Consider the following 12,121-nt stretch of genomic DNA (forward strand, 5'->3'; position numbering starts at 1 on the left):
TTGTAACAGTTTAGCGAATCCGCAGTTGCTCTCCTCCCTGTTCCTTTATACCAACCTCTGGACCACAGATTCCGCCAGGAGGGAAGAAATTCCACCTGCTTGTAAAAGCCCTTGACTCTGGAAGTCAGAACTGGAGATAAATCTCAATAGTGAAAGTCATTTGGAAAAATCTCTTTAGCCTATTATGCAAGCCTGAGTCCCAGCCCGGGCAGCCAGGAGCTGTCCAAGTTCAGCAATGATTTAAGGGCTACCTTTCTTTTTATTAATCCTCACCCGAGGATCTGTTTTTATTGCTTTTAGAGAGAGAGGAAGGGAAAGAAAGAGAGATAGAAACATCGATAAACTGCCTCCTGTATGCACCCTGGCTGGGGATTGAACCCGCAACCTTTTGGGGTATGGGTGTTGCTCCAACCAACTGAGCCACCCAGCCAGGGCAAGGCTAGTTCTTCCCTTTAAAAGGCATCTAATTCTTGGTCAATGACTCCAGATTTTATAATTTTTTCCTGAACGACCTCCTCGTTGGTTTCTTACAGGTGATGGGCATAACTGAATGAGTTATTGCACCTTCTGTCCCATCCAATGGCCTCCTTCTGCTTGCCGTCTGCAAGATGTAGACAGAAACCATCGACTCTGAACTCTGTGCTTTCCTGCAGAGCTAACTCTTGGGCTCCTGGAGATAGCCCTTTCCCCCTGCTCCAGATTTAACCCAGATGTAATAACCTGCGTAATAACCTTGCTAGTTGACCTTTTCTACCGCCATGGCAGGAGCCAAGACCTTTCATTGCAGCAGCAACGGGCTCAGCCTGTGCCCTCTTGCCTCTTGCAGTCCCAAGGGTGGTCTGCACTGACAAATCTGACTTCTGCTCCATCCTTCTCCCACCTGCAAAGTGTATCATAGGTCTATGAAATGTTCATAACGATTTCACTATGGTTTCCACTATGTTTACTTAATGCTCTGTTTAAACTCTAGCAGAGCTAGTAAGCGCCAGTGCTGACATTTATTACTATGTATCAAAGCATTTGCATCCAGGGTATATAAATAACTATTATAATTCAGTAGCAAAAAGACCAACAATCCAATAAAATGCGGAAAAATGGAATAGACACTTTTCAAAAGAAGATATACAAATGGCCAATTAGCATATGAAAGAGGCTCAATGTCATTAGTCATTAGGGGGTGCAAGTTAAAAACACAAGATATTATTTAATGAATAACACTTAAAAAAAAAAAAGACCTGACAATAGCAAGTGTTGGCAAGGATGTGGAACAAGTAGAACTGTCATGCATTGTAGTAGCAATGCAAAGTTTACAACCATGGTGGTTGTTTGGTAGTTTCTTATAAAGTTAACCTATTCCTATCATGTGGCACAGACATTCAGTTTCTAGGCATTTAGCCAAGAGCAATGAAAACATATTACACAGAGATAGGTACACAAATGTTCATAGCAGCCTTTTTTTTTTTTTTGGTAATAACCTCAAATTGGAAACAACTCAGATGTTTATCAGCAGATGAACAAACCCTGGCATATCCATACAATGAAATACTTTCCAGCAATAAAAAAATCAACAAAAAGTCCCTTGAAATAAATTCACAGGCTCATGTATTTCTGTACCTTGTGCAATATCAGCCTGTGTCCTGTCTTCCTCTCTGTTTTCTTTAACCTTGTAACTGAGTCCCCGCTCCTGGCTGTAACTCACGGAATCAACAACATGGATAGTCTAAGTGCATAAATCCAAATATACACAAAAATATACACCACATGGCCTTCTACATAGGACAGGCTGAACTATTGTGCTAGAAATCAGATCAGGAGTTATTTGGTGTACGGTTGGCAGAGGGATTAGAAGGGAACCTGCGTCTTGCATTTGCCAAAACCGATCATGGGTGCGTACCCTCTCCTTTAAAAAGTGTCCAGCGCAGGAGGGTTGTTTTGTGGGTTGAATGAAATGATGCCTGTAAAGCATCAAACATTGAGCCCAACACAGAGGAGACTCAGTTTCTGAACCAGCATTAGAAGCTTCTGGTTTCAACATAGGAACCACAATGAGCTAGAGGAAAACATGTATTATAAAAGTTATCTGTCATTTTAAAACTTCTCCCCAAATCCCAAAAACTTGGCGTGTTATGAAAGCAAGTTGAAGGGCTTTAAGAGAAGCAAATTGAGGGGAGGAAGAAGGACAATAGCTCCTCTTCATGAGATGAGAAGAAAGGAAAGATTAATTTTCTCTCCAACTTAAAATAGTGCCTTTGTTTGTATAATTAAACTACCGCTTCTTTGTAAGGCCTAGTAGACAGGCAAAATGTGCACATTCAAAATTTGCAATTTAACAAAATATGTTTTAAATGAAGCAAGAATAGCATTAATTATAAGTTTGTTTTTTTAAATTACAGTAGGAGATTATGAGGAAGTTTAGTAAGGTCCTTCAGTTTTCTAAAAAGGACTCCAGGCTTAAAGTTCATGAGTAGCTTGAAAGTAATTCATATCCATTTAAACCTACACAGATGCTTAGATTTTCTGAAGCCCAGAGACCTCTGAGGGTGGTTATCCCATCCAAAAAGAACTCGGAGATTTAGGGCAAAAGTGTAAAAGTAGTCTGAAAAGCTCTTTGAAATAAATTCACAGAGTATTTATTTCTGAACCCTGTGCAACGTCAGCTTCTGTCCTTTCTTCGTCTTTGTTTTGTGTAGCTTTTTACAGTGGGGCTCATACAAATGGAACCCCCAAGGTGTACCCAGGATCACCCAGGCTCTGAGCCATCCAGGGCTTGGTATTATGTCTTGTCCGGTAGTCCTGGTACGGAGGGTGCTGGGAATGGCCCGGATGCCATTGTAGGTGCTTGGCATCTCTGACCACCAGGAACGGGCTGTGCTCCTGCAAAACGGAGCAGCACCAGCAGGCGGCAGGCGGCAGGCACACCGGGCCGACCATGAGACAGACAGAGCCACGCATGCCAAGTGTCGGTATGTCAACAGCACTGAGCTGCCAACTGGATGGGTTTTGCACATAGGGGCTGTGGAACAAAACGAAGAGCCATCTACCCACGTACACAAAAGGCTATGGCTGCAGACCATACACCTGTTCCTTGGGGCTTCGCCCGTAGTAAGCTTACTAAAGCACTGTTTTTCAGGCTTGACTGTTGGAGCATATGTCGTGGTGAGATTTCCCAGAAGCCAGAAATGACGGTGGGAACTGTTGTGATTGAACTGGAGCCCTATATTCCCTGGGACTAGGGGGCCCTGGGGTGCTGGGGTTCAACAGAAGCACAGAGTCACAGACGAGGACATATGGCAACGGAGAGCAAAACCAAAGCTATTCAGTCATCAGACTGTTGAGTAATTAGAATAGTCTGACCTGTACAATCTCTTGTGTTGGTCATGGTGACCCTGGAAATCACATCGTTGGACACGTACTAAAATCATAATTGTATAAGTGGAAAAGCTCTGTGTCTGTTGAGCTGACAATAGACTGTCATAGCCTCTCAGCCAGTTCCCAGACTTGAAGCCATTCGAGTCTAGCCCAGGGCCAAGACTAGAGGGAGGCGAAAAGACCAGTGGGGCGCACCGTGCGGGGCGGCGTTCATCTCAGGGCTTTGCCAACACAGGATGGTCGCGTGGGCAGGATGGCGAGAGGAATAACCCACATTTTGTGCACGAGTCCCTCTCTCCCCTCACCCTGACCCTAACCCAGCGGAGTCCCTGCAATGACAGGGAGAGCAAGCCCTTTAGAGGCAGGACCTGCTACCCAGCAAACATTCCTAAGGTAAATCTTCCTCCAGAGGGACTGTGGCCATTTACCCAAGGGATCGGGTGTTGAAGAGAGGTAAGGAATCAGGCTTCTCAGAAATTACAGGGCATTGGCTCTAAACAGACACTAATTCTGCAGCCAAACACCACTGCACTTCCCGAGTCAGAACAGGGGTTTAGGAAGGTCAGGTGACCGACTGCATTTTGATGTAAATCAATTTCATGGTGAACTCTGTGGGCCCCAAACCCACCCTTTGCAAATTTCCCCAGTTTGTAAACTCTATTTTTCAGACTTTCTTCTTTTTTGAGACAGGGGAAGGAAGGGAGAAAGAGAGGGAGAGAAACATCAGTGAGAGAGAGTAACATCGATCGGTTGCCTCTTACATGAGCCCTGATGAGGACTGAACCCACCACCTTTTGGGGTACTAGGTGATGCTCCAGCCAGCTGAGCCACCTGGCAAAGGCTCCCCAATTTGAAATGTATAATTGGGATAGCCACAGGAAAACTCACATTGGTTCCCAGATACCCGGAGGGAGGATGTTATGGTAGGAAAGGTAGGTTGCCATGGGAGCCCACCATGTGACTTGAAGGTTAATATTTCAGTCCCACCCTGACCTCCTGGGAGAAGGGCTGAAGATTGAGTTCAGTCACCAGTGGCCAATGACTTGAACGACCTTGCCTACTTAATGAAACCTCCCTAAAAACCCGGAAGGAGAGTCTCCGGGTTGGTGAACACACGGAGGTGCTGGGAGAGTGGCCTAGCACGGCGCCTGGCACATGGGAAGTGAGCTTAGCTCGCTTTCCGTTTCACAACGACAGGGAAGAGAAGTAGAAGCAGCTACTCGAGGAAGATTAAACTGCGGGCCTGACTCACACCTGGACACATCAGGAGGGGTCAGTGACATTCTGGAAGCAGGCTGTTGAGTCAGGTCTAGGGACACCGCCCTAGGAGAGACACAGGGCACGGAGGGGCGGTCTCAGCCAGGGGACACGCCAGCAAGACCCAGGCTGTGAAAAGCTGTGGAGACAAATCACCAGTTTCTTTAATAAAGAAACTATAAGGGGGGAAAAAAAGATGGGAGAGGTCTTTATATCAAAGAAACACAAGATGTTTCAACTAATTACAACGTTCAAAATGTATAGATCCTGCTCAAACCAACTAACAAAATGAATGGGCTACCTAGGAGAATGTGAACACTGGCGTGGTATTTTATTATATCAAAAAATAATATCTGGGGTGCGGTTATGTTTTTAAAGTTACCTCATATGTTAGAAGGTGTACTAAAATATTTACCAATAAAATGATACGATGTCTGATATTTTGCTTGGAAAAATCTAGGGTGGCTTTGGAGGCGGGGAGAGGAAACCAGGTCAGCCCTGAGCTGATAAGAGCTGCCGCCGCGTTCGGGTCCTTGGGGCATAGTATTCTATTCTCTCCACCTTTTTACACATTTGACATTTTACATAATGTGAGTTTAGGGGGAAAAAAAAGAGAAAATCCTGAAGTATGAAAACAAGTCTTGGAAGTGCTTCCCAGAGGAATGCAAGACCCAGGAGAGACTGCGGCTCACACACCTAGCGTGTCCCGCCTTCCAGGCACGTGGGGGCTCTGCGGGCCAGCAAGAGCGGCGGATCGACTCTACTTTTTAAGACCGTCTCCATAATAATCTGACTTCATGCTCCCAGTACACCTGAGCGTCCTGCAGGGCAGTAATTTCCTTTTTCTTTTTTGGTTGAACAACTTGCCTAGGGGAACATAACAGTTTGGTCTCAGCTCAGCGGCTTGAACTCAGTTCAATGCTCTTTTCACGTTTCCATGTATTTATTTCCATCCAAAGTGGCCAAGCTTGCTCGTCATTCATGCGCCTGTGGCAGGGTCCGGAGCTGGGCTGCAAGGCCCTGGTCTTGCTCGTGCGGGTCTGGAGGGTCCCGCCCTGTGTGGGCAGCAGCAGGGGTCTGTGCGCACACGGGGCTGGGGGTAATTACCTGGAACCAACCTGCATTTGCACAGCCCCACTTTCCTCCCACTCGGGAGCTCAGGCGCCGTCACGCGTGTCACTCCGACGCTGTCAGCGGTTTACACAGAGGCTGACTTGTGACGGCGGCAAGAAAGGAGCAGAACAGGCGAACGACCATCTGGGGTCTTCCAACGGTCTGAGCTGGAAGCCTGTAGTTGGGGCTGTGTTCTAGGGACAAAGAGGCGGCAAGCATCTTGTTACACCAACCAGGCCTGTGGGGCCGCAGCAGAAGCCCCAGAGCCAGCCCACTCAAGGATCTTCACCGGCCCGAATTGCAGGAGCCAGTTTCCCAAGGTGCCCGCTCCAAGGAGAGCCCTGGCCGGGTGGACGCACCGCCCCGGGCCTGGCCCTTGGTCGTCCCGCAACAGCCAAGGCCTCTCTCCTGGCTCCCTCCCCTCCTCAGCCCCGCCCTTTCAAGGGGTGCCTCCCCGCTGACAACGCGTTCTCCAAATCCCCTTCCCCACCACTCCAGCCTTTACTGATCTCTTTTCTTCTTCCTGACTTTCCAGATATTGATTTTTTAAATGTATTTTAATTGTGGTAAGATACACATCGCATGAAGTGTACCATCCGAAGTGTTTTTAAGCGTCCAGTTTCCTGGCATTGAGCACATTCCCGTACTGCGCGACCGTGACCACTACCCCTTGGCAGAGCTCCTTTCATCTTGCAGTCCTGGAACTCTGTCCCCGTGAAACGCTAACTCCCCTTTCCCCTCCCCCAGCCCCTTGACAACCCCGTTCTACTTCCTGTCTCTAGGAACTTGACTCCTCTAGGGTTCATGCAAGTGGTATCATAGACTATTTGTCTTTTTGTGTCTGACTTGCTTCACCTAGCACAATGTCTAAAACAGTTCATTCGGATTGTAGCATGTGTCAGAATTTCCTGCCTCTTTAAAGCCGAATAGCATTCCGTTCTCTGAATAGACCGCAGTTTGCTTTTCCATTCGTCCACTGACGGACGCTTGGGTTGCTTTTACCTTTTGGCGGTTGTGAATAATGCTGTAATGAACACGGATGTGCAAATATCTCTTGGAGTCCCTGGTTTCAATTCTTTGGGGTAAATAGAGGTGGAATTGGTGGATCATATGGAAGTTCGAATTTTTGGAGAAACTGTCATACTATTTTCCACTTGTTATTTTCTGCTAGTTTTTAAATAGTTGCCATTGTATTGATTTTTAGGTAGGTTTTATTTGTACCATTATCCAATTGTGTTATTGTGTTGTTGTGGTTCCCAAACTAGATTATGCATATCTTAGGGCACAGATCCTGTTGTGTACACACACTTTGTTACCCTAGAATGCCTAATAAGTCTTCTGGAAGCAGTAGAAGTAATAAATACTATCGATGACACCACACTTATATTCCTTCACAATGCTGATACGTGCTAGTATTCATTTGTATTTCTTTCCGAAATAGCTCTCCCACAAAGGAAAATTTTCAAAAGCGTTCCACTGAAAAATAAACTATTGCGTTACCAGTTTACTTATTTAGCCAGAATTAATTGAACACCTAGATGCTATAATGGATATAATGGTGAATAAGCCTGACCCAGTTCCCTCCCTTGTAAATCTTTCATTCTAGCAGAGGAGTCATTAAATAAATGTAAATAACTAATGATTCCATTACAATTATGGTAAATGAAATGAACTGCAAGTTCAGGAAGCTAAGGGAGCATATACCAGGGACACTTGGTGTGTTCTAGCTAACATTTATTCATCAAGAGTGAATAGTAGGTAGTTATTCATCAAGAATGATGAATAAACAGTAGCTAGAAGACGATGTGGGGAGAGAGACTGAAGCAGAAGAAATTGCATGCGCAAAGGCCTTGTGATCCCTTTGGTATATGAGAATTTTGCATCACCTCTGTACCAAGCAAGAGCCGCGGGAAACTCAGGGTTGGCCCAGCCCTCCCATATAACAACACCATCATTTCTACTCCCCTGCCCCAGCGTGGCAGGAGTGGCGGGGAACTCTTAGTGTCTTGCTGAGCTATATCAGGTGGGGCAACCCAGGAGCCAGCCAGTCCTCAGCTCTTCTAACGTAAGGCTCTGTGGGGCAGTGAGCAGAACCAGGAGTCGAGTTGCTTCTTTTCCCTGCAACCTTTTGCCCTACTCTTGCCTCAGCTTGGAGCGTCATTGTGAAATTCGGGATGAGGGTGAGTGCCTTCAGGTGGAGCTGGTTTCTCTGTCCCCATCTCCATGAAAATCTGCTCCGCTTCACTGGGGCGACCAAAATCTAGACTCCAAGATCTTCATTTCTAGCCAATGTGGGGTTGTTCATGGTGGAGAACAGAAACTGCCTTTAAAATGCCCCAAATTATTTATCAGTGTGCCACAAATGAATGCTTCATCTACCCAACGCCACGGGCTTTCGGATGGTGTGAGGAAGCGAAGAGGAAGTTTGACCTGGGATGGGAATCAATGCACACGGCCCCTCTGGGAAGAAAGACCCAAGATGTGCGACAAAGGGAAAAGAAATCTTCCTGAACTTGCCCCTTCATTTTCAGTCACCAGAGCCTTTATCAGCCTGTTGGGCGGATGGAGCCGAAGCCACCCCCTTAATGGGGGCTGGACAGAGGCTGCGGGAGACGGGGCAGAGGGCAGGGTCGGGGAGGAGAGAACATGGCTAATGAAAACTGACGGCCTACTTTGCCTGGGCTACACTGGGCAAACAATTCTTGGGGTGATTATTTTGACCAAACTAAAAAGCAATTAGCTTCCCCTGCAGATTATTCAAAGGGAAAGACGATGAACCTTGAATACATGCCATCAGGCTTCTACCTAAGTTGGAAGTGAGCCATTCAGGGCCTGGCGGTGCTGGCTGAGAGGGGCAGGAGAGTGTCTGACGCACCTCGGTGGGAGCGCAGTGGCAGTCCCTCCGAGGACCTGCAACCAGAGTGACTTCGGGGTGACACAGTGCCCCACTCAGTTAGCCGGTCCCCGAGGACATGTGTGATAGTGGCTGTCATTCTGGAGAGACCCAGGAAGAAGAATGAGGTGAGAACCAGGTAGAGCAAGTCCCTCCATGACCCCTGTGTTCATACTGCCCCTCGAAGAAGCTCCTTCCGCGTCCTCATCAGCTGACACATTTCTTACTTTCCTGGACAAGGGAAGAGCAGCCAGTGGACCCTGTCCACTGTCCTTATGGGACCCTTCTTGCTTTGTGATATTGCCCACGATCTGTTTTCAGGATGAAAGTTAGAAATTGGCATCTGGTGCCCAAATACCTGAGTTTGAACCCCACCCATCCACGTACATGCACACATACAGGCCCACATACATGTATATGCACACGTGTGTGTGTGTGTGTGTGTATGGTGGCTTTGAACCAGTCCCTTAGCCTCTCTGTACCTTGGCTTCCGCATTTGGAAAGCAAAGTTTCTGTGAGAATTAAAGCCTGTAATATAATTTAGAATGCTCTGAGAAGAAAGCCTGACAATAGCAAACACCAGTGAGTGTTAGCTATTATCATGTGTTCAATACGTCCGAGCAAAGGTCGGTGGCTAAAGCACAGCGCCCGCTCCCTCCTGGCAGTGCGTAGGCAATAAGGCGAGCAATCTGAGGGATGGGAAAGTAGCTCCTCCCTCTGGGGCTCCACGCAAGCAGTTTTCCTTTTCAAAAAATGTTGTAGCTCATGGTATTGAATTTTTTAAAAAAATTGGACCTCAGGTATAAAAGGCCACATGCTAGTGGTTCTTTGGCTTTTTAGTCTTCTCAGAACAGAAGCTATTTCCTGTGTATCTTCGATCCCTATGGTTTACTGCAGTGCACGGTGTCCGGAATAAAACAGAAGAGGGAAGGTAGGGAGGCAGAAAAGAAGGAAGGGAGGAAGGGAGGGAGAGAGGGAAAGAGGGAAGGAAGAAAGGAGAATGGGAGGAAAGGAGAGAGGGAGGGGATATTAAGTAACCCCCTCTATTTATGTCTGACAGTGAATATTCATTAGATGCAGCTATTTTTGTTGTTGTTGTTCTTACCCATGGAGCTAGATTCAAACCAGAACAAGTGCCATATTATTTTGCAAACAAGAGATTCTCTACTGATGGGATGCAAGGGGAACAAATGAGTAGGACCCTGAACCAAACACCACGCCGTGTCGGTGTCCTGAGGAAAGGACGTAAAGCCCAGAGAAGCCCCCTTCCCCTGCACCTCTCAGGCTGCCCTTCTCGGTTCGGCCTCACAGCCTGCCTGGTCTCCGCCCGGCGTCCCTTAGGGGCCCAGCCGAATGCCCTCCTTTGGCTGGGTCACCGTTCTCCGTGGAATCTTGCAGTGACTTGGCGACTCTCCTCTACGTGATTCACTCTGATAATAGCCACTGTTCAAAGCGCACACCGCACAGCACAGCCGAGGACTGGGCCCAGGCTGCAGTCCTGGCCGAGGACACTGACCATCAGAAGGCTGTGCTCCATTTCCGGTTCTCCACTGCCCCTCCTTTGAGCCAGAGCCCCTGCAAGGCCCCATTCCCCCATCCCTACCCCAGGACACGAGCCCGCGAATGGTCAAATGAGACGGTTTATGTGCAGATAGTACCCAAACCCATCAACCTATACACACGTGCACACACACACAGTTACTACTGTAAGTTTAGTATTTGTACAATAATTTAAACTTGTAGTTAGAAAAGAAATTCCACTGGTTATAGAAATTCAATAAGAAGTGGACTCTAAATGAACACAATACCGGTTTCTTTGTCTGAAAACTATAAACAAAGTCCATCACTAAAGTCAATGTGAACATAGCACAGGTTTCAAAGGCATCAAACCTGGTTCAGGTCTCACTCTCAGCACCTAATACTTTTCTGACTTTGGTTGGGCAGGTGTCTTGTTCCCCTACATTGGTATTTTCACATCCGCAGTAGCCACATTTGTTCTGTTCTGTCTCCTTGCACTCAGTGCTTTTCCCAACGACATGTCAGAACCATTGTTCTCTGTCCAAGCCAGGGAGGTGCTACTGGATACCCGGGGAGGGGTGACGTGTTTGTGGGGTGGGCACCCAGGCATGCTGTGCTGGAGTGGGCAGCCAGGGGACAGAGGCCTCTCTGCTTCTGCGCAGTGATCAGAGCCCAGAGTACTGACAGAAACGGTTTCCGTGCAGGCTGTGTTGCATAGGCTTTCTAGCTAATCACTGCTGACAAGATCATTTCTTCAGGAAAAAGTCCCATATTCAGAACAACCAGCTTATAATGAACTATTGTAAGAAAGAAACTGCTTGTTTACTGTCTTAGTCCGTTTGAACAAAATGCCAAGGCTGGGCGGCTTATAAACAACAGAAGTTTATTTCTCACAGCTCTGGTGGCTGGGAGCATGAGATCAGGGTGCCACTGTGATCGGGGTGGGGCCCTCTCCTGGCCTGCAGGCTTCTCATTGTATCCTCTCTGGGAGAACGGAGCTCAGCAACTCCGAGGAGCACTAATCTCATCTATGGCTCTGACGTCATGACGTGATGACTCTCAAATATCACCTCTTAATGCCATCACCTTGGGCATTAGGTTTCAGCATACGAACTTTGGGGGCATACAGACATTCAATCTATACCATTAATCCTGACGAAGCTCTTTGCTTTGCTTTTCAAAGGCTCCTCTGTCCTTTAACTGTAAAATGACCAACCGTCTCAGTTTGCTTGACACGGAGGTTTCCAAAGACATGGAACTTACAGTTTTAAAACTAGGACATCTCTGGCAAAGCAGAGATATGGAAACAAAAGAAACGCTGAGTTTTTAGGACTTGGGGGATTATAGAGATTTGAGACATGTACTACAGCCTACTTTGATAAAAAAAACGGTACTGGATCCTATCAAAGGGAGCCTATAGCCAGGTGCTGCCGGGAAATAATTAGAATCACCTGTTCCACAATTCTATCTTGGTAGGATAGCAAGCAAAGAGTAGATTCAGCACAGTACTTTAATAATCTATTTATTTAAAAATGTGTTTCTAATTATGTCCCCCTCTCTTTTGTTGTTACTCTCTAATATAAGGTATTTCACCTTTGTTATTAATGTGAAACCCATGGAGGAAACTACAAATCAAAAGGCTCAAATCAACGAATTATCACAAAGTGAAGACACCCATATAATCATGGCCCAAAGAAATAATGTTTAACGGGAAGAAGAACATCCAACTATGGAAGAATTTTCTTTTTGTTCTCTTGAGACATCAGCTCTCTGCACCTGGAATCTCTGTGCTCCTTGGGCTGCCTGCACCAATGCCTGCTAGTACCTCCCAGAATTCCAGGTATAGGATCAAAAGAAACTGGTCCAACTTCTGGTGACCCTTGCAAATAGAAACTGCTTTTCAGTGATGAAAAATGTTATATAATTAGCATTTTAAAATATTTTTTATTTAAAAAAAAAAAGGAGCACACA

The sequence above is a fragment of the Pteronotus mesoamericanus genome, unplaced genomic scaffold (genome assembly GCF_021234165.1).
Source record: "Pteronotus mesoamericanus isolate MK-2021 breed Mesoamerican mustached bat unplaced genomic scaffold, CSHL_Meso_final contig_347, whole genome shotgun sequence".
Lineage (NCBI taxonomy): Eukaryota > Metazoa > Chordata > Mammalia > Chiroptera > Mormoopidae > Pteronotus > Pteronotus mesoamericanus.